Below are 23786 nucleotides of genomic sequence, written 5' to 3' on the forward strand. Positions count from 1 at the left end.
AGGGTGACGTAATGAATGGATATATCCAGCATTTGGCAACCGATCACTACAGCCTACTTGAAGTAGGTGGTAGTAATGAGATGTTTGCAAACACATTTATCTTTTCAGATTGGTAAAATTTATATTGCAATTGATTCTCTTATTATTACGTTGTTTGTTAGAATGGAAGGTATAACGACTCTTCATGCATGGACCGCATATATCAATACCTTTGCTTTCATTTCTGTTCACAACATACACCACTGACAAACAACCTCATTAAAAATCTCTTCTCACGCATGTGTTTAAAAGTGTACAGTCTTTCAGGAAAACTTTTCTGAACGCATTATTAACTAACACGATTTCATGAAACACACAATTTCCCTTCCATTAACACGTTCACCTTTCCTACCTTTTCGTTTGCTGCGAAATTCACTATTTCAATTTCCCAAGTCAGGGTTATGAAATGATTATGCATATAATCTGAAATTTACATTTACAGAATTCACGCCAGTTTGAAGTCATCATCGGTCTGATATAAATTGTAACATAAAACGTACAGAATAAACATGTGAGTAAAGATTGTTTTAAGCTTACTAGCTCAAGCATTGTTTAGGTATTACACTTACAAGATGTAATACAGCAATGCAATGCATTAGCCGGCGACATTTGATTTTTCATAAGTGCACAAGCTGTTGATATATGAACGATGCATTGAATCTCATTTTCTGTGCCACAACGAATTCACTATAATCATCTACAACTAGATAAACTAAAACGGAAACAGAGAGCATGGAACAGCAAAGCAAGTACTACGAAAATATGTCAATCATCTCAACCATATTTCACTTGCCATGTGACCCAATGTTATGCAGTTCGTTTTAGACAGTATTCAAGTTTGTTAGGGTAGCCAAGGACGGTGTTTGCGTAGAGAAACAGCGAGTAGGCGATTTTCCGTAATGAATTCAGTAGGAAGAATGGCTAGACATTTAAAGCTCTTATATTCTCACTTGTGGAATAAAATACACTTACACATGCTGGAACATTTAATGCATTTTCATAGAAGCAGTGTGTATCAATGCAGCGAACAGAGGATGCGAGTGATTCTATCTTACGGATAGATTGTGGTAGATTTTTTCACAGTCTGGAAAATTTACAGGCTAAATAATTTGGATGTCCTTGTTTTCGCGCAAAAGCCTTCTTTTCACCCTAACATCGTATTTTGCACTTCGTAGAATTTTTAACGCTATTAGTCTGTTGTGAGTTTTAGTATGCTATTTTGCAATGCTTCCCAAGGACCGTTGTATGCTGAATATATATACATACGTTTGATCTGTGTTTGTTGTTGTCGGTCGTGCTTCCGACTTTTACGGACTAAACTTTCCTCTTTCAAAGTTCGGCTTCTCTCTGGTTAGCGTGGCTGGGACACACTAGTTATCTAGCTTATTGGTCTTGGTCACAGTGTCCTCTTTAACGTTCGCAGACTAAGTGAATTCGTAATAGCTCAAACCTAGCACTTTGTTACAACGGTTTCGAGGTATGCAATCCATAAGACGTTGAGACTTAGATGTCCGTTTCAATTTGTGTTCTGTAAACAAGAAATCGTAGGAGTACCTCCAGTTTCCTTTTTAGACGCCGATTCTTCACATTGTCAATCTCCATGCTGATGCGATTTTGCATATTGTTGTGGGTTTCCGATGAAGAAATCAAACCAAACAAGCAAAAATTTGTACCTCATAAGGTGCGAGCGTTTCTACAAGAAGTTGGTGGTTGACCATGTCTAAGGCTTTCGAAATGTTCAAGTATAGCTCTTAGACTAGATAAAATTGGCTACTTTGAGAAAGGGCTGAATTCAGGAAGTCAAAGTGTACGACACACCATAGAAAGAGTAGGAATCTTTAGAAGAAGAAATGGAATATCTGGACCACCATATTTGTACAGTAAAGATGAAATTGGTTGTGCTTCATGATCACTGGAAACCTTAAGGGAATTTATAACTTGACTAATTTCCAAGCATGTGGAGGAGATAGATTTTACTGGGTCTATAGTCACGCACACGACTTTTAAAACAGTGCCGTTTAGGAATTCCTTGCCACTCGCAAAAATACCACTGAAAAGTTTTGCTATAGTTTGAAAGCCTTAGATAAAATTGATATTATGCAGGTTGCGTGGTATATCAACACATTGAGCACGTTTATAGAAAACGAGAATTACATATTCTAATGTTGTGCTCGTATTATGTGCTAACAGCTCCTGATTATTGGCTTTCAATCTGTGCTTCTCTTTGATTTGATTAAAACTTATTGATTTTTGTGCAACCCTCGTGAAGTGTTTCCACTTGAAAACACGTTGCTGTAGGCGTCTTAGTCTACCACGATTTTCAGCTGGTATATATAACTCGTAACGTTTAATAAACCTGTGCGTTTTATGAGGTGCACAGAAATCTAGAAAAGAGTTAACGATCAGATAGAAATTTTCGATGGGACCCTTGAGATTAATACATGTGAAAACGTTGTCGCAGTCCGAGGATTTGCACAGTGAGCGCTTGATGTTCAAGTCATCCTGCTCATAGTCTGTCTATTGACGGGTATTTTTCATCCGTAGAGGATAAGTGAAATAGATGAGGAGAGCACAGATTCACTGTATACTCGTACGTCTCATCAAAATCAAACTTCCCTATAATATAATGTCGGTTCAACGTCTTTTAATTTCTCGATTTGCATTGCAATTACTTGTTACCTAACTGTGGCTAAGATGTGTGCATTTATTTCGCAAATGACTCAATGCTTATGACCGTTCTTCACCTTACATACTCAAACTAGAATTATTTCAACAACGACGTTTACGGTCGATTTAGTGTTTCCACGTTTACAACCTCTGACTTCCTCTAAGTCCCAAACGTTGAATGCATACCTACCGAATCATTACATGTTCGGCTTCAAATACTATGTGCTTGACAACCATTATCACTACAACATCCTCTCTCCACTGTTGATAATGTCCATAACAAACCCACCATGTTGATCTGGTCCGATGTGTCTGTAAATTATCTCTGTTGCATGTGACCCACCAATTGAAGGACACTACTATCCTATTATACTGATGTGACTCATAATCTTATTCACCTCTATAAGACACGCAATGTTGGTCGGTATATTTGTGCATTTCACGTAATAACTGTAATTTCCTTAACTATTGTACTAATCTAGTTATTTATACGTTCAGAAACAGATAAAGTTTAAAGTGATATTGTCCTTGTTCTGACTATAGCTTTCACATGGACTCTGGGATAGCTATTATCGTGTCTGCGGTTCTATTAGTATATCGGTGAGATAAATTAAGTCTTACATATACCTTCCTAACCATTAATGTTCGACTTCAAGTATTGTGCCGTTGAGACCCATTATCACTACAACACCTTCCCTCCAGAATCAACGCGATGTCGGTCTGAAGCAAAATCTAGTGAAATAATGATGCCTCAGAAGTTATCAAGAAGACATTAGGAATCGTCAAAGTATTGACAAACTGGAAGACAGGTTGAAAATAAGGCATCGATATCTGATCAGAAAATGCATGTGATAAAATCACGCTGTTCGGTCTCATTCCTAACTCTTGTTTGGTAAACATTCACGCACACATTATTTGAGAGATAGACAAATTGGAATAATTTTAGTGCATAATGGTTCGTTGCAAAGGTATTCTAGCAATCTACATCAAAGTGTATGTCCATCACTGATGTATAACAGCCTAACGTATGAGCGGTGCAACTGTTCACTGCTTAGATTTATAGTGATGAATTGAAAGAGAATCAGTGCTGTGGTATATTTATATGTATGATCTACAATATATAATATGTATTATCAGATGACAATATGTTTCATTAGGCATGTCAGCTTATAAGTAACATGAAGTCGTTACAAATGCTGCGTGTTTTACTTAGAAGAGTTACTTTTTTACATTGATATATTACAAGAAACACTGGTCATATAAACAGATGAAGAATTTTCATACATTGGGATTCGAATTTTAGTAGTCCAGTATAATTTGAAACATGAGAAAAAACCTGACTGGCCTAAACCGAATCGACACTCGATTACATGATAAGACAACTGAAAAGATCATACGAATAAATAGTGACAAACGTGTCATTATTAGATAGTGTGGCTCAAAGTAATCACATTGTGATTGTAAATGTGGCTCGACAGAACAATATCCAACACTGTTTCTTACGATGAACTAATGATAGGAGTAGCGGTAACTATTCCGATATGTCAGGTTGTAAGAGAACTGAGCGTAAATACAAATCATCTGAACAACATTCACCTTGAATATCTGCAAACCACAACGAAATATTCTCTTCTAAATGAAGGATAGAAGTAAATACACATTATAATTTACTCTCCCACCCAATTGACAAATGTATTAATAGAAGTGTAATCGGAATGTTTGAACTTTGAGTAATGCCTGAACGACTAATGAAATGACCGATTGTGTGAGAGAAAGAAAAGAATTGTCTTACTAATAATCATCAGGTTGACAGACTACTCCGCAACTGTATGTGATTCTATGGTATCGTGTGTATTGATTATTTCCATAGTCAATATGACCTAATTCAACATTCATTGTACCTGTCTATTAAACTCTTTTCATCGGTAATGAGATGTTATTGTGAATAATAGTACACTGGTATTGTGATGGCATTAGACCATAATCATAACATTTTTTTATTGACCATGATTGCAGTTCCAGTGAATATCGGTGACGTGATGTGATGCAATCTGAGCACTAACTGATCACGTTCGCATTATGTATTGGAATGAAATGTCTCAGGTCATGGGGTTCAAATGGATTCTCATCTGAACTCAGAAGTTCGTGATTCGATGTATGGATAAGAAGCAATTACGGACCTTGTCTAGATTGACCACAATATTATGCTTCTCTGTTTCATTTAGCAGGATAACATTATAGTTTGTTTGTTTTAACTGTGATAAGAATAAGCCGTCACAAACATGGCATGGGGTTTAACTGAATGGTTAGTATTCAGAAATCCTCAGTTCATTCGACTAAACATCTTTCGGATTGACTGATATTTATTCAGAGATCTGGCTGTCTACTCAGAATGCTGAATGTCCGTTGTTCGGAAACAGTCAGCAACAGAGTCAGTAGAAGAAGAGAATAAACCTTCGTTCTGAGAAGTAAATTAACAAGAGACGCATGAGATGGATAGAACATACACTACGGAACTCATGAAATTGCAGATATTGGAATCCTGAAGGTGGAAGGAAAACAGAAAATCCCATGAACATATTGTGTCGATAATCGAAAACATACATGAAAAGATTGAATAGCCACACGGAAGAACTGGAAAGGAATGTCCAGAACAGGGTTTGATGGAGAACACTGTGGGTGGCGTTTGCGCTCCCACGAGGTGTGACAGGCGTAAGTAAGTATGTGATTGAATTAGCAAGGAGTCCAGCTCCGTAGTAGCTTGTGATCTGTTGCCTTTGAACATATTTGATTAACTCGATTCTGCCTATGGTCATGGGATACCAGTTGATTAATATAGCCGTTAGCATGCATCAGATGAGTAGAATTTCCTCCCTCACATCTATAGAAGTGATGTGAAGAAAGTGGGACTGTTTATTTAATGTGATTATGTCAGTCAGTTGGATGAATGTGAATATCGCTAGTTTGATTTTCCAATGAAGTTACTCAGTTTCGAGTAAGCCTTATGAAGAGACTGATTGATTGATACTTATAACATCAACGTGAGCTTCATAATGAACCATCCACCACACACTACACTGTGTCAATAACGTCACCATTTCGTGTTACACATCTTGCTCTTCTTATTCGAAATGAATTTTAAGCCACATTAATACCAAGTATCATGCCAAACAAAATAAACCTCTTCGAATATAAACTCAACTACTGAATATCAGTAAATAATATAACACCTTCAATAAGATATAAGATGAAACGAGATGAAGTCAAATATTGTTAGGTACATTTAACTCTTGATTGTTCATCAATAAATCAACTGATTGTGTGTGATTCTTCAACTGTAGTTTTTGACGAGCAATGCGAAAGAGGGATAGCAATACAAATACATATCCGACAAACAAAACGAGAAAGATAATCAGAAATTCTTCGCTAAACTATTCACAAATTAACACCAGCAACAGATTGATCATTCCTAAACGTTAGTCGAGGTCTTCATAATCCAGTCGACCACCAGAAGAGAGAGAACGGAGGAGGGTGAAAAGACTTGTCTGACTCCGGTTCTCACATTGAATGCATCATTCGGTTGTTCTCCATGCACCAGAGTGCATTGTAATCCGTCGTTGACAGGTATACGGATGATTGTAGGTGCTGATTTGATATCCGGAGTATTCATTGGAGCTGTATTGTAATCCATAGAGATACTGGAGAGAATTTTACTGTTTCTATCACACTCAATATGGGGTCAGTGTGTAGATTCAGCAGTTAAGGACTAAAGGTGATTGACGTATTTCAGCAAGTATCATGCTAAACCAAATAAACATCTCCGAATATAAATTCAAGTGAATATAATTAAGTGATATAACACCTTCAATAAGACACTATTATTATTAATGGCTTTATTCAATATTACACTTTTGGTACAGTATAGAATTCTCAGAACAGCGTATTTCAGCAAGTTTCTTACACACAAAAAAGAAGAAACAAAGACAAAAAACATCTGAAAAAACTGTACAACCTTTCAGTTTACAGACATGTTAGGAATGTTGGTTATTGATTAGAATAGCTCTAAAACCCTGTTCATCACAGAGTATATTTGTTATGTAAGGTATTATAGAACTTTTATACTTTTGCTTGCGTGCATAGATTTTAATGTAATTACGTCTTGTTTTACCAGAAGATATACAATGAGAAAGATAAGGTTATGGGGGATGGTTATTGTCTGATAAAATAACACCTGTCAGGGGTTTGCATGACTTTTGATGTCTATCCACAACCATATTAATTATGACCTCGAAAGATTCACCGCACACCTTGCTGGTTGCCCTCAGCACTCTCCGCAATACAGCAAAGTCTTTTCTGAAAAGTCTGGGAGAGAATTGTAGCGTGGTACCGAGTCGTGATAGACTATGAACACCACTGCAAGAAGGTTGCGTACAGAATGTCCATAAAATCCCCGGAAGCCAAATATCAGAAGGCAGTTAATGGACCTAGTCGAGATATATTTGCTGACGATCTCGTGGTATCGAAAGAATACCGAGATCGTTCCAGGATACAAGTTTGGTTACTGAGCGTAACCGAATTCGCGTGAGGTCACAATCGAAGTAAGTAATAATGGATGTTCTTAGCACAGTTAAACAAACAAGCACAGTAAAACAATCACTGTTACAATTGGTTATAATAATAATTGTTTCCATTGAACCGATCGCGATCTTTTGATAAAATTATGTCACTACGGAATAATGGAGAACAGTAAAGAATAATAGGTAATATGCAAGGATTGACAAATTGTCAGAGTAAATGACGAGTAATCTAAAGAGCATGCAATCTCTTTATGTAGTAAGTCAAACGGAAAACCTTCTTTGATAACAATAAAACGTGAGGAGGCCAAGAGAGATCAGAGGAAACGTAACGACAAGATAATTAATCTTCGACACTGTGTTTATCAAGGAGTCTCCAATAGCACAAGCATTATAGGATCTCAAAGTGGTGTTTAGATGCCGTTCATGCCCCATGCTAAAGTTGACAGCTTGACATTCAGACCGAATAAGTATAAGACCAATTCCAACAGACCAACAATCAATACGAGACAAAAACTCATTCATTTCTATGGGATGTAAAGAGGAAGAGATAGGCATACATACAGTGAGATCATCATGTATAGTGATGGATCCCGACTTCGACATCTGAAGACCCTATGTCATACTAGAGGTGAGGTTGTGAGTAATTATGCTGGGGTTGAAGCTATCACGAGTTCACTTAATCTGAGAACGAGAAACAAGTCTCTATGATCAAATACCAGTAAGCGAGCTATTGATGGGTCTCAGCCCCTCGAACTAGAGGGAGAAGTCCAAGCTTGGAATGGCAAAGTATACTCTGCAAACAGCGAGAAACAAACGATAACAAGAAACACAGTTCAAAACGTTTATATTTACAGTACAAAACCGTCCTTGTGGAGAGTTACCAAATAGCGTACAAAATGAGGTCCTTTTCCAAGTGAGTTCTGGGGATCTCAAATCCTCAGCAAATGATTATTTTGAAGTTTGATATTAAGTGGAAAAAGTTTTCGTTTTCGATGGTTAGTTCTGATTTATCAGTAAATGTGTGTCTAATCACATTGTTTAGTAACTACAATCAAATCATTTGATAGTAATCAAATTTCATAGGTAGACTGTTTCCATGTTATCTGGGAAATATGTAACTTTGTATGTGTGAAAGATGATTTTAGGTAGAGCGCATCCGTTTAGATCTATTGAACAATAAATATAAGGTATTGCTTATCAAATGGGATTATATTCACTTCATTTGGTATAATCTACTACGTTCAGTCTGGTGGTAATGGATCCTGCTAAATGAAACAGAGAAGCATAATATTGTGGTCAATCTAGACAAGGTCCGTAATCGCTTCTTATCCATACATCGAATCACGAACTTCTGAGTTCAGATGAGAATCCATTTGAACCCCACGATCTGAGACATTTCATTCCAATACATAATGGGAACGTGATCAGTTAGTGCTCAGATTGCATCACATCACGTCACCGATATTCACTGGAACTGCAATCATGGTCAATACAAAAATGTTATGGTTATGGTCTAATGCCACCACAATACCAGTGTACTATTATTTACAATAACATCTCATTACCGATGAAAAGAGTTTAATAGACAGGTACAATGAATGTTGAATTAGGTCATATTGACTATGGAAATAATCAATACACACGATACCATAGAATCCCATACAGTTGTGGAGTAGTCTGTCAATCTGATGATTATTAGCAAGACAATTCTTTTTTCTCTCTCACACAATCGGTCATTTCATTAGTCGTTCAGGCATTACTCAAAGTTCAAACATTCCGATTACACTTCTATTAATACATTTGTCAATTGGGTGGGAGAGTAAATTATAATGTGTATTTACTTCTATTTTTCATTTAGAAGAGAATATTTCGTTGTGGTTTGCAGATATTCAAGGTGAATGTTGTTCAGATGATTTGTATTTACGCTCAGTTCTCTTACAACCTGACATATCGGAATAGTTACCGCTACTCCTATCATTAGTTCATCGTAAGAAACAGTGTTGGATATTGTTCTGTCGAGCCACATTTTACAACCAACATGTTATGACTAGGAGTGGCTTGCATTTTAATGCTAATATCGATCGTTATTTTGATCTTTTTAACTGTGTTCATTTGACTGTATTCTATCAATCTGTATTTTCATGTGACTGTGTATTTCGTCCTTCAACATTAACAGACCGAAAACATCTTTCTAATACAATCATGAAAGTATTATTTTTAAGTAAATCAACTGGAATCTTATGTTGTCTCTATGACTTCGATCTGTGCGCGTAGCAAACAAACTAATATAACTTGGTAGAAACGCTAGTGTGCTGAATCACGTGAGCTCTAACAATACTGAGAAATACTGAATATTATGACAGTAAGGTGAAATTCTCATCAATAAATATATGAGCACTCATTCAATCTATCAACACATACTCAGCAGTCAGTTTAAGTTATCTGCGGAAGCACATAAACTTGCGAAGGATTAATTACTCCATTAAGTCATATACATGGGGGGGCCATGATATAAATCTGATTGACAAAGGGATATTTCTTGACTATATCCACTTCCACTTCACAGAAATCCGAAAATGTTGTTCGTTGAGCGTTTGTTGGAGTAAGTGATGATAATAATGAATATTTGACAAAAGTTTCGTTTGTATACCGAGAATACGGAGTTGATCTGAAAACAAAATGCGATGCAATGGTGTTATACATTTCAAGGAATCAAGTCACACATATCATTGTCAAGACATCTTTATAGAGGACTGATGATGGTCAATTTGAATGCAGAGTGGACAATAGAAATAAAGGATGGATATCCAATACTTTCTTGTTTTTAGTGATGCCTTAAGCTCAGTCCACAAATGCAAACTATGAAAATCCTACGATCTCTACGAAACCTCATACTGATAAAAAGTATTGTATTATGTAAATCATAAGAACTGACCCTATCACCCTTGGTTATAAAATGCATTCAAAGTGATCAACTTATTGTAGTTACATCATAAAACTTTGAGTTTTACATCGAGTAATGTTTCCGAAAAATTGAGCATTTGATTTGGAAAATTCCACTACAAGATGTTCAGAGTTATTTTATGGTCAACCTTGTGATCTGTTTATATTCAGCATAGTTTTTTGCTTTCTGCTTTTATTGGGATATTCAAAAGTAACTGATTACAACAAAACCGTCTAAGCATATTTTCCCTCATTTGTAAGTGCATTGGTAAAATACACTTTTGTAGTTCTATGTATCCATACACATAGACGAAATGGCAAATGTAATGAGATGTGACTCAATGTTCTATTGTCTGATTCTTCTCCATACTCTCATGTTACCTTCATTTCAGAATAGAACTATGAATGTTTAAATTTTGAATCACTTTTGCATCGGTTTGTAAATTTTAGTGATGAATATCCATTCAGTATTCATGTTTCAGTTTCCAGTCAGTTTCATATTCTCTTCAATGATGACATCGGTATTGTCAATCCGTTAAATGCTGTTGAAAAGTGAAATCCTACTAACCTTCATTTCTATGATAGTAGTAAACAAGATCTATGAGATTTTGATACTGACCAATAAGCCTTAATCTGCTACCTTTTTAACGAATCATCATCATCACCATGATCATTCCTTCATCAATCCTTCAACACAAGCAGTTCATTGTTATTTCCACACAAACAATGTAATATGGTCTCATTCTGTACTTGATGAAGTTTTATTTATTCATGAATGGCAACATTCAAATAAGAAGATATGAGCTTAATCTTAATTTCAGTCGTAGAATATCAAAAGAGAGAACACACAATAGATGTTTAATAAGGAAATTAGATTCATTGTATTCCATCCAGTATTCCCACTATTATTCGACCGACAACTGATGTCAAAAGGACTGAAAGGTTCTGGGTTCGAATCTCGCGGGGAATGGGGTCGTGGATGCATACTAGTGAGCAGTCCCATACTAGGACGAAACGGTCGTCCAGTGCTTCCAGATTTTCCATGATGCTCTAGCTTTAGCTGACTCATGAATTCAACAGTGAAATCATATCTATCTTCATATCTCTATATAAATGTATTTACATATCATGTATCCGTTCAAATATGAATTTTCAAAAGTAATTGTAAAATGTGATCGACAAATGAACTCACCAACGATAAAATAAAGCGCTCACCACCACATTACCTTCTTTGAACCTGAGTGAGTAGGTCTTGTTTATTCATCAATCACAATTCGATGTTCATCATGAGACAATATTTGCCTTGTTGACTCATTTTTCCTATCCTCTAGTTACTGTTCGATATGTTATTTATGTCTCTGATTTTCGCTGTGTTGATAGACTGTATCGTTTATTTTGTATACTGATGATGTTAATTTATGTTTTATAAACGGATAAAGTTCATCAAGCAAATAGCTTACTTGTTCTGACTTTGGCTAAACCAAGACTCTGTGTTCGACGGTCTAAAGAACAGCTTAGAGTTAAACCTGTAAGAAATTGCTTCCCACAGTGATATTCATGCATGAAATACGCTTGAATGATCAAAGTGAAAATACTATTCATATCACTGTTTTTTACTTACCAAATGTTTACTAGTAAATAGTCCCGATAAGAATAATGAGTGGTAATTTTTTTGGATCAAGTTATAAACCAATACTTTGTGCAAATTATGCATATTCATGTCTCTATTATCATGAGATTTATTTTAACATATGAAGTGTTTGTATGCGTTTTACCATTCTTGAGTTATTCCCTGTATATCAGTTACTATCCCCCACATTCACAGCCACATTTGGCCATTTCTTGTACAAATTTTGTTTTCTGTTTTATGGTACGATGTGGTCGGCTTGGTCAGTATGTAAACAGAGTATGTTTGGAATACATGATTCATATCGCAGAGGCTGAGACTGGTGTTCTGGAGATAAATGGGTGGGCTAGGCTAGGCGAAAAGCACGACCGATCAGGACTGTCGGCTGCTCGCACGTGTTTTACGCGTCCTTGATCCTATCGATAAGTTACTGCCCTCCAATCGGCAGTCACAAGATATAACAAACATTTAATCTTGAAACCATACTAGGACGACATAGTCGTTCAGTACGTTCAGGTTTCCTTGTTCAATTAACATTCATCAGGTCTCTGGATCTTAAACAATTTTATTAAAGTGGGAAAAGCATCAAAGCACGAATAATGGAGAGTGAAATCTCTGGATTCTACGGTAGGTCGAAAATGCACAAACAAACATCACAATACATCCAATCGTATATTTCCTGGAACACCAACATAAAATATATCGGGAGAAATTTCAAGAACATTAAAAGATTTAGTAGATACATCCAATCACTGCATCGAATTTCCCATACAATTCTTGGATAAGTTTGAGGAGATTCAAGTCAACAACGACGAACTGATGATGTTCATCAATGTAACAGCCTTATTCAGCTCAACTGAGCCAAGCTCAACAAAGGAAACTCTATATCTGCTTCTCGTCAATGAGACACACATACGAAGCTTCAAGACAAAGCTCAACAACCAAAAATGAATCAAACAACAAACTATCATTCTTGGACATGTTAATCACCAGAACCGGCACAAGAAATCTAAAGACTCGAGTATATCAGAAACCGACCAACACAGTTCAAATTCTCAATTACTCTAGCAACGACCAAAGAACACACAAAATCAACTGCGTACAGACTTTATTGAAGAGGGTGAGAGCACACTGCAGCACACTTGCAGCTTGCAAAACTGAAGAAAAATATCTAATGACTGTGCTTCAAAAGAACGGCTACCCACACAACTCCATCAAGAAATATTAAATCAACACACCAGCAAAAGTAATTCAAGTATAAGAACCAACAGACAGATCATCCTACCACATATAAAAGACATATCAGAAATTACATAGAGATTATTGAAGCCGTTTCGAATAGATAGAGCATACAAATCAGCAAAATAACTTTAATCACTCCTATACAAACTATTGGATGAAATGACAAAAGAAAAGAAACCCAAAACCATTTACAAAATAAACTGTTCCACTAGCGAAAAACACTACATCGGACAAATTAGACGCCTTCTTCATCTTTGCCTGTATGAACATCAATTAGAGGTCGAACGCCACGACCTAACTTCGCCTATATAAATGCATATTGAAACCGTGAGTAAACATTCGACATGAAAATTGTTAAGGTTTCGGATATTGAAAATACTAAGATCACCAAAAAATCTTTAGAAACTTGGTACTGAGGCAATCAGCAATGAACACATCAAAATGAATCCAATCTATCGACTACTCAAAAAAGTCATAGACAAATATAGGACTAAGAATCAAGTTAAATGAAAACAAAATCAAAATAAAGAGTTAAACAATGACAGGTTAAAGGTCGAAAATAACCAATCAAAATTGAAGCCAAAAGGACAAGCTGTAGAATCCAAACTACGGTTTGGATTGAAGAATAGCCGTTCAGGTAGGTAAGACACACGCCCTTGCTCGTCAAAATCAAAAACAAGTAATCGGGTAAATGACGGCTCTATAATTCATCATAAATTTAAGTATAAATCGTTACCTAAACAAATATTACCACCCGGCAGTGGTACCGAGAAGCATCCGAAGTGTCCTGAAAAGGCAAAGAACTTTGCCTTTCTTTCAACGGAGCTGGTCGATATCCACCTGCAGAACTGCGATAGACCAGATGACAACTGGTTAGCTCTGAAATGTAATGCAATTCACAAATTAGGTAAGTAACAAACATAAAAACTATAATTCACTATAGATTCTCTGCAGTCTGCCAAAGATCTATTAGTTTCTTTACAAATACTGGAATCTCAACGTAAAAACACTTCTACGGAGGAAAACACATTGCCACAAAACACTAAAAGTCCTAAGAGGTCAGTACTAACATTTCCTAGAGGTGCAATGAAGCGTAAAGAAGAACTTTTTACGATTCAGTTGACATAGACGTGGCTGAGATTCAGGCTGGCAATAGCCATGTAAAATATCCGAAATTCCGGTTGTTTGACAAATTCGTCTCGCCAATTGCCAAGTACGTTTCATTACTGTTAAGATGTTCACGAATTAGTTCGACGCAATTAAAGACATCACCTTCAACATCAGAATCTAAGCATGTCAGTGGTGCTATAGCGGACCAGTAAGTCACCTGCATCATCAAGTGAACCTTTTCAGCTTTGATAGGTTGTACAAAATGATGCAGAAAATGTCCTCAGTCATTACGGACTTAAGTAAAGCACTTAAGTGAAGCAATTACTATCTAAGTCCAATGAACGCGAACAATCACATCAATTCGATTGCGGAATACCGAGTCAGCAGTTTCCTTTGCCATCTGAAGAGGAACTGTAGATGCTGGACACTGGTTTGCAGCAGAAAGAAACCAGAGACAGATTTGTAAGTCATCAACATTAATTTAATAATTTATTCCCATTACAGATGGCAATGGTTACGAGGTTATCGGATGATGATCCGAAAACATAAATGCGGTATGTTCTGTCGTACCTCTTGACACCTGAGGTTGCCAGTAACTTCACGTTACTTGGCACTTCTTCGAAACGAGCACTTCAAAAATACCGGTTTTACGGCTGCATACGAAGTAGCCCATATTTAGTATTCAAACTTCAGATGCGTTAAGAAATCGCCTCCTATCATCCTCTGTCAACGAAAAAGACCTTGCAAAGCTGTACGACATGGCGACACAAGGTTATTTTCACGATTTCAGAGACAAAGTGACAAAGCGTAAAGGAAGAAAAGAAGGGCAGGTATGTACTAATTTAAAGTGATAACTTCCCTACGGCTCTATAGTTACAGTCAACAGTGTTACCGGACATAACCGTAAGTTTAGCTTAAAGTATTTGGCTCTGCCAAGACATGTCATTCAGATATCGTTGTGACTTCTTTTGTTTTTTAAACTTCAGAATTCACAGGACGACCATTTTCATTCTCAATAACCGAACGAACGTGGCTAAAGGCACTAGTCCGTGCAATGTTTTTTATGTTCTACCTAATTTTTAATAAACATTATTTTGTAAAAGAACTTACTTTATTACTTACATGGGAAACTATAAAAGTGTTGTGAATGTGTGTTTGAGTGTCAGTGAACTTTTGATTAAATGCACATGCCTTATAAATCACACATCACCTGTTTCATCTTTTGCAGATCTCTTCAAATAACAATGAATTGGCAATTACAATGGATATGCAAAACGATTGATGCTCAAGCTTCTACTATAATATTGTACAATATTACGCTTTTCCTTTTCAATGAAATTATTTAAAAATATACCCGTTTTCCCGTGGCTTGCAGTTTTAGTGTGATTTGTTTATGGAATAAAGGCGAACGTAGGAGACCTTCGGGATTATGCCAATGGAGCAGAAATAGGCAGTTCTGTATTTATTTAGGTGAAAAGTAGGCAATACGGTGGATATTAAGGCAAAAAGCAAATAATTCAGCGAATAACCGGGTGAAAAGTCGGCCATTCGGCGGAAGTTTATGCGAGAAGTAGACAATCTGGCGGATATTTCGGGGAAAAGTAGGCAGTTTGGCAGATATTTAAGCAAAATGTCGGCAATTTTATCGACAAAGCGGCAAAAACCGGGAAATCCGTAATACTTTCCCCGCACAGGCGAAAATGGCGACATTCTGGCGCGTTTTCCCCTTTATTTCTCCTTTCTCTTCAAATGTATTTACCCATTTACTTCCCCTTTGTTCGCCTTTATTTCCCTTTTTTGGTTGCTTGGGTTTTCTTTGATGAAAATACTGATTTAGACTATGAAACGTGAATACATTATAACTTTGACACTTTAAATACCATATTTCTCTATAATGCACTTACATGTAAATCTATGTTGTCATGTATCATATGTTAAATTTGTTATTTAGTAGTTGTTAGGTCTATCGAAGCGTCCAAGTCACCCGATTAAGATACACGCAAAACCGAAGTTTCCAAAACAACGATTTGTCTACAATAGTGGTTCTTTACTAAATAATACACAAATTTTAGTTACTAACCTCAACTTGTTAGGTGTCTGGGGCGTTTAAACTCGTCCTTCAAGTATGAAAATAAAAGGGCTCCTTTTAACAGTAGCATAAAGAATAATTATAACATACAGTGGTGCAAAAGACAGCTGATAGTTGTGTCTAAGTTTGATAACAGTTTATGAACAACCAAAATCCGAACCAAGAGCAAAACAATATGGAAACTGCAACATGGTGCGTTCAAACAAATGTACAAACTGTGGATAACCGTTACAGCGATTACGGCACAGTGAATATAATGATAAATACAATGATAGGTACAATAAACATTATAAGTATATGTGAAGAGTTCAGAATATTACAGTACAACTTGCGTTACAACATGAGTGTGAAAATTGTTGTGAATACAACTGCTTACTGAATGTAAATAAGTAGTATAAAACAATATACAGAAGAGTAGAAAGGGAGCGCGTAGGAACAATGTAAGACAGGATTAACAACCACTATGAAAAAAACTGGAAGCACTGGACGGCCGTTTCGTCCTAATGAGTTGGTAATTGTCCCCAAGGACGGTTTTTTACTGTATATATACGTTTTGAATTGTGTTTGTTGTTGTCACTCGTCTCTGACTGTTTGCAGAATATGCTTCACCATTCCAAGCTTCGACTTCTCCCTCTAGTTAGTGGGACTGAAACGCATCAATAGCTCGCTTACTGGTCTTTGGTCACCGAGTCTTGTTTCTTGTTCGCAGACAAAGTGAACTCGTGATAGCTTCAACCCTAGCATAATTACTCACAACCTCACCTCTAGTATGACATAGGGTCTTCAGATGTCTAATTCGGGGTCCATCACTATATATTCCTAACTTCAATGACGTCGCTATACTGTATAATCATTATGAATTCCCACTGATAAATAAAATTTAGCTATATCCTGGTGAATTTAAAATATATGAAACTCACAAGTAACCATAATAGTTAGGGGTAAATGTTTATTTATTTGTACCGATGGTGATAAATCTTCATTAGTTATTCATCAGTTTTAAGCTACTTGCAAGTAGTACAAATAGAAGTTTGTAAATGAAGAAAACTCATCGCAGTAAATTGTCAGCATATTGCACTGTAGCATGTTTAATAAAATGATTTTTAAAAATAGCCAAGCCTAAGGCATTTGGATTTGGGGTCGCTAGTAAAATACAATTATTTATATATCGAAATAACTATGATGCAATATGAATTCGGAACTAGAAATAGGAAACGTCCAAAGTTTGAGTAATTTACCTTTTATGTTCTATATCATCATAGGATGCTTTGATGGTACTTTGTCAGCGTAGAGGTGTCGCGCGTAATCTATGATTTGTCAGCTGACTGGGTCCATCACATTTACACTGTATACGCATTAACAGTGAGGATGCGTGGTCCCAAGAATTACTAAAAGAGTTTGAACAACTGCCTAATACTTCATGCTACTTTATAATATCTCATTTCTCAATAATCTGTGATACAAACTCTGTTCATAAAAACACTACTCATTTAGCAAATATATTTGGAAAATATTATGTACAAGTTATGAAGATTTTTAAATTCGGATATCGGAAATGTCTATACGAGAAAGTGTAAATAAGTGTAAATACGTCGACGAAATGAGAATTTCACACATTTGATCGTTAGTAGTTGTTACTTACTTACTTACTTACTTACTTACTCCTGTTACTCCTCGTGAAGGAACGTAAGCCACTCACCAGCATTCTCCATCCAACCCTGTCCTGGGCAATCCTTTCCAGCTCCGTCCAGTTGTAATTCGTCCTTTTCATATCTGCTTCTATAATCCGACGCAATGTGTTCTTTGGCCTTCCTCTTTTCCGCTTCCCTTCAGGATTCCAAGTTAGGGCTTGCCTCGTGATGCAGTTTGACGACTTGCGTAGTGTATGTCCTACCCATTTCCGTCGTCTTTTCCTAATTTCTTCTTCACCTGGAAGTTGACTTGTTCTCTCCCACAGTAGGCTATTGCTGATGGTATCCGGCCAATGGATGTTGAGTATCTTGCGTAGACAGCTATTTATAAATACTTACACCTTCTTGATGATGGTTGTTGTAGTTCTCCAAGTTTCAGCTCCATACAGTAGAACTGCCTTGACGTTCGTATTGAAGATTCTCACTTTGATATTGGTTGAAAGTTGTTTTGAGTTCCATATGTTCTTCAATTGTATGAATGCTGTCCTTGCTTTGCCGATCCTCGTCTTTACGTCTGCATCTGAACCTCCTTGTTCATCGATGATGCTTCCCAGGTATGTGAAGGACTCTACATCTTCCAGAGTTTCGCCATCAAGAGTGATTGGATTGCTATTCTCTGTTTTGAATTTGAGGACCTTGGTTTTCCCTTGTGTATGTTGAGGCCTACTGATGCAGAGACTGCTGCTACACTGGCTGTTATTGTCTGCATTTGTTCGTGTGTATGCGATAGGAGGGCTAGGTCATCTGCGAAGTCCGAATCGTCTAATTGATTCTGAGCTGTCCATTGTATTCCGTGTTTTCCTTCAGATGTAGAGGTCTTCGTAATCCAGTCGACCACCAGAAGAAAGAGGAATGGAGGGAGTAGACAGCCTTGTCTGACTCCGGTCCTTACTGTCAGCTGTCCTCCATGCACTACTTTGCACTGTAGTCCGTCGTATGAGTTCCGAATAATATTGACAATCTTCTCATGAATTCCGTAGTGTCGAAGAAGTTTCCATAACGTCCTCCTATCTACACTGTCAATTGCCTTTTCATAATCAATGAAGTTGATGTACAGTGTTGAGTTCCACTCAATGATTGTCCGACGATGATCCTTAGTGTCGTGATTTGGTCTGTGCACGATCGATCCTTACGGAATCCAGCTTGTTGATCTCGAAGTTGGGCGTCTACTGCATCCTTCATCCGGTTCAGCAACACTCTGTTGAAGACTTTCCCTGGTATTGACAGTAGTGTAATGCCTCTGTAGTTTTCACATTTGCTCAGATCTCCTTTCATTGGAATCTTGACGAGGTGTCCTTCTTTCCAGTCCATCGGCAATTGTTCCTCCTCCCAAATCTTCTTGAATAGAAGGTAAAGCAAGCTTGTGGTTGCTTTGATGTCTGATTTCAGTGCTTCAGCTGGTATGTTGTCGGGTCCTGCTGCTTTCCCGCTCTTGATTTGTCTGACGGCCATTCTAATTTCTTCCGTCGTTGGTGGATTGACATCCATAGGAAGATCTACGTGTGCTGCTTCGATGTCCGGTGGATTCATTGGAGCCGGCCTATTCAGGAGTTCCTCGAAGTATTCTACCCATCTTTGGAATTTTCCTACAACGTGTATGTATACAAAGGTATTTTGTTCATTTCTTTCCCCTACCATATGCTTCACGAACTATCGGTGACAAAAATGACCATTTTTTGCAGCCCATTACTTTGGATAGTATTCTGGATAATATCATAACTAACAGGAAACCCTGAACGCTGTTATACTAATATTCTACACTTATCAGAAGAAATGGAATTGGTTCTGCCAAATGGATTCCGATTCGTATCATATAAAACTTCACAGTCTATGATGTCATCACTGAACTATTCAGACGATCAATGGCCTTGTTTTGGACTAAAATATTTTCGTAGTGCTTCATGATGCATATCATATTTGATCAATGTCATGTTTGGTCGATCAGTACTGAATAATTAAAGGAAAATGACTTTATAAATAGCAAACAAATATTGATTTTGAGTGAGCTTGATTCAATTCAACAAGTGATCGTATGTCGGGTAGAGACAGGTATCTACCTCAGTACAATGGAAGTTGGTCGCGCAATTTCGTGGATTGGTTGGTGTTATACACTATCACCATTGGATGCCGGCTCAGTGGTCCACTTGGTTAAGCGTTCGCGCGCGAGACCGAAGGCCCTCGGTTTGGATCCCGCGATCAGGATCGTGGATGCGCACTGCTGAGGAGTCCCACAATAGGACGAAACGACCGTCCAGTGCTTTCAGGTCTCCAAAGGTGGTGGTCTTACATCAATCGGTTTATGATCTCAATCAAAAAGTTAATAATCTCCAAAATCTCTATACTAGTGATCGTATTTCATTGGATCACTAAAAAGTTGATCGTAAAATTTTAATTCCTAATTCATTCAGTATTTTTGATGAATCTCCAGTTTTTATACTACACAGTTGGAAATTATTTTATTTGGGTTATGAGTTTAAAACGTTAAGAAACATTGTTCATAAACTGTTGTTGCATTAGGTAATTAAAAATAAACTTGATTGTATATTTATCCATCTTGTATCAAGTGAGGAGAATAACAAACAAGTGGTAAGATGTTGGATCTATTCATGAACGTTCTAATCTATTTTATTAAAAGCAAAAGAGGCTAAATCATAGTAATTTGAAGCAGATCTGAATCTGTGTTGGACAAGTCTTGTTGTTTTGACTTGTGTTGTCAAATAAATCGTCAAAAGAAGTAAGTAGCTTAGCAAGCCTTAGACAATGATAATGATCTTATTAAATTTATTGAACACTCTCCTAGCTTGAAGAGATTGATCAAGCATTCGCATTAGATCCTGTTTAGGCATACAGTACTACCGGTCTCCGACAATAAAAAGTCTTATACGTTTTCGTCACATGCCATCAATCTTGACTTCTGCTACTTTTTTTACTATAATGATCATTGTAAGACAGTAGCCTTATCAATTTGAGAGCATCATTGACCTGTTCAAACTAAAAGTTTGAAATTTGAAATTCCATCACTGACAATTTTGAAATCATTGTAAATGAAAGGACAATTGTTATGAGGTGTTTAGTTGGGATGTCATATTAATATTTTGATTATCTTGATGAATGTATTCTGCATATCTTCACAGCATGCACCTTTCCAAGTAATCAATTTATAGTTTCTTTCATTGAACATTCAGTTGAGTAAGAATGTAAAATACGTTCTATAGAGCATTTACCGAAATCTTATCCAGTAAGACATGTCTTTAGCATCCTTTATTTAACTACTATTTATGTGAATGAGCTAAGTAGTATGTTTGCAGTTACTTACTATATTCCCATAAACAAAACCCACACTGTAGTTTAGAATTGTGAATAGGAATCAGGACATTTATTATGCATATTCTATTTCTTTGCTAACAAACGTAGAGTTTATCTAACATTTGTGTATTTGTCATACCACTTTAAATGGATGATAATTGAACTAATTCAAAGAGGTTAAACTATAAAGCATTCAATGACCATTCACTTGGTATTGTTTGGCTTGTATCTTCACAAAGAGGTTAAGGACTGCAGTTGATCAGTCTGTTATTGACATATGTGCATACTGTGCGCATGTCTCGATATTTCTTGATTCACAAGCTATTTGTAAACAATGATGAATGCTGGCTAGCAGTGGAATCCAGTTTAGTGCGCGTTTCGTCCTATCTTGGACTCGTCAGTTAGGTGTACCGGTATCTCCATTTGTTGATGTTGACTCTGGGACTCGAATCCTGTCATATTCGCTTCAAACGTCATTCTATTACCATAGTAAGTTTAAGATCAACTTGTATTTGGATAATCAAAATTTATTATCATCATTATTTGTATTTAACTAAAATCTTTTTAGATAATCATTTCCGTATATAATAGATATAAGCACACTTGCTGCTTGTATTACATTTATTGGTAAATGAAGAACGTAATATAACATTCTTTGGAAGATGTACTAACTCATGTAATGCATTAGAAATTTAAAGTATATTGGTGGTCTCACTTTCTATGACACTGTTCGATGATGCAAACTAACTAGTTTGTCTTCTTATGTACGCCATGAATAGTGGTTGGAAACTTTGAGTGATATGGTTCAGTAGTGTAGATGCTTTCGCTTTCTATCCTTTACTCAGCCTTTTGATTCCCGCATTACTTCATGTTTACCTTACAACTGTGTTTATATGAACCTCATTCTAGGTGCATAATCTTTTTCATAACCAATCGCACTACACATGCAAGATCTTTGAAATAATACATCTTGTTAATTTGGTTTCATCATGTTAATGAGATATAATAACTTAAGCCAGCTTACATCATCTGTCCTAAACTGTATATTGATGATAATTGACTGGCTGGCTGGCTGGCTGACTGACACAGTCCCACTATCTATCTATAATGAGTTCAAACTTGATCTACAGTATATGTAATTGTCAAGTAAGATCAATGTTTTCGGATTCAAATGTTAAGACAAAAATATATTCATTATTTATATACGAAATAAACATGATTCTTTTTAAATTACATTTTCCATGATGTGATTTATGAATATTTTTCCAAATCCCTGATGTTTGTACATTCACTCTGAAGATGTTAGTCATTAACTAGAATAGAGAACTCTGTATGTGAATACTGAAGATTGTGAATAAAGTACTGTAAGTGCACGTTTAGTAAATGAACAAATAGTGTGATGAAACTTCTTATGATGAATAAGTTTATCACAATGTACTGGTATAACATATTGATTTTATGGTTTATGAAGTAAGCGCTGGCGCGCGAGACTGAAAGGTTCGAATTTCGTGGGGAGGGCGGGATCGTGGATGCGCACTGCTGCAGCATTTCATACTCGGACAAAACGGACATCCAGTGCTTCTAGGTTTTCCATGGCTGTGTAGCTTCAATTGACTTATGATTTCAACTAGTGAGATTACAAGATAGTCAAAATTACTTACTTACGCCTGTTACTCCACGTGAAGGAGCATAGGCCACTCACCAGCATTCTCCATCCAACCCTGTCCTGGGCAATCCTTTCCAGCTCCGTCCAGTTGTAATTCGTCCTTTTCATATCTGCTTCTATAATCCGACGCAATGTGTTCTTTGGCCTTCCTCTTTTCCGCTTCCCTTCAGGATTCCAAGTTAGGGCTTGCCTCGTGATGCAGTTTGACGACTTGCGTAGTGTATGTCCTACCCATTTCCGTCGTCTTTTCCTAATTTCTTCTTCACCTGGAAGTTGACTTGTTCTCTCCCACAGTAGGCTATTGCTGATGGTATCCGGCCAATGGATGTTGAGTATCTTGCGTAGACAGCTATTTATAAATACTTACACCTTCTTGATGATGGTTGTTGTAGTTCTCCAAGTTTCAGCTCCATACAGTAGAACTGCCTTGACGTTCGTATTGAAGATTCTCACTTTGATATTGGTTGAAAGTTGTTTTGAGTTCCATATGTTCTTCAATTGTATGAATGCTGTCCTTGCTTTGCCGATCCTCGTCTTTACGTCTGCATCTGAACCTCCTTGTTCATCGATGATGCTTCCCAGGTATGTGAAGGACTCTACATCTTCCAGAGTTTCGCCATCAAGAGTGATTGGATTGCTATTCTCTGTTTTGAATTTGAGGACCTTGGTTTTCCCCTTGTGTATGTTGAGGCCTACTGATGCAGAGACTGCTGCTACACTGGCTGTTATTGTCTGCATTTGTTCGTGTGTATGCGATAGGAGGGCTAGGTCATCTGCGAAGTCCGAATCGTCTAATTGATTCTGAGCTGTCCATTGTATTCCGTGTTTT

The sequence above is a fragment of the Schistosoma haematobium genome, chromosome 6 (genome assembly GCF_000699445.3).
Source record: "Schistosoma haematobium chromosome 6, whole genome shotgun sequence".
Lineage (NCBI taxonomy): Eukaryota > Metazoa > Platyhelminthes > Trematoda > Strigeidida > Schistosomatidae > Schistosoma > Schistosoma haematobium.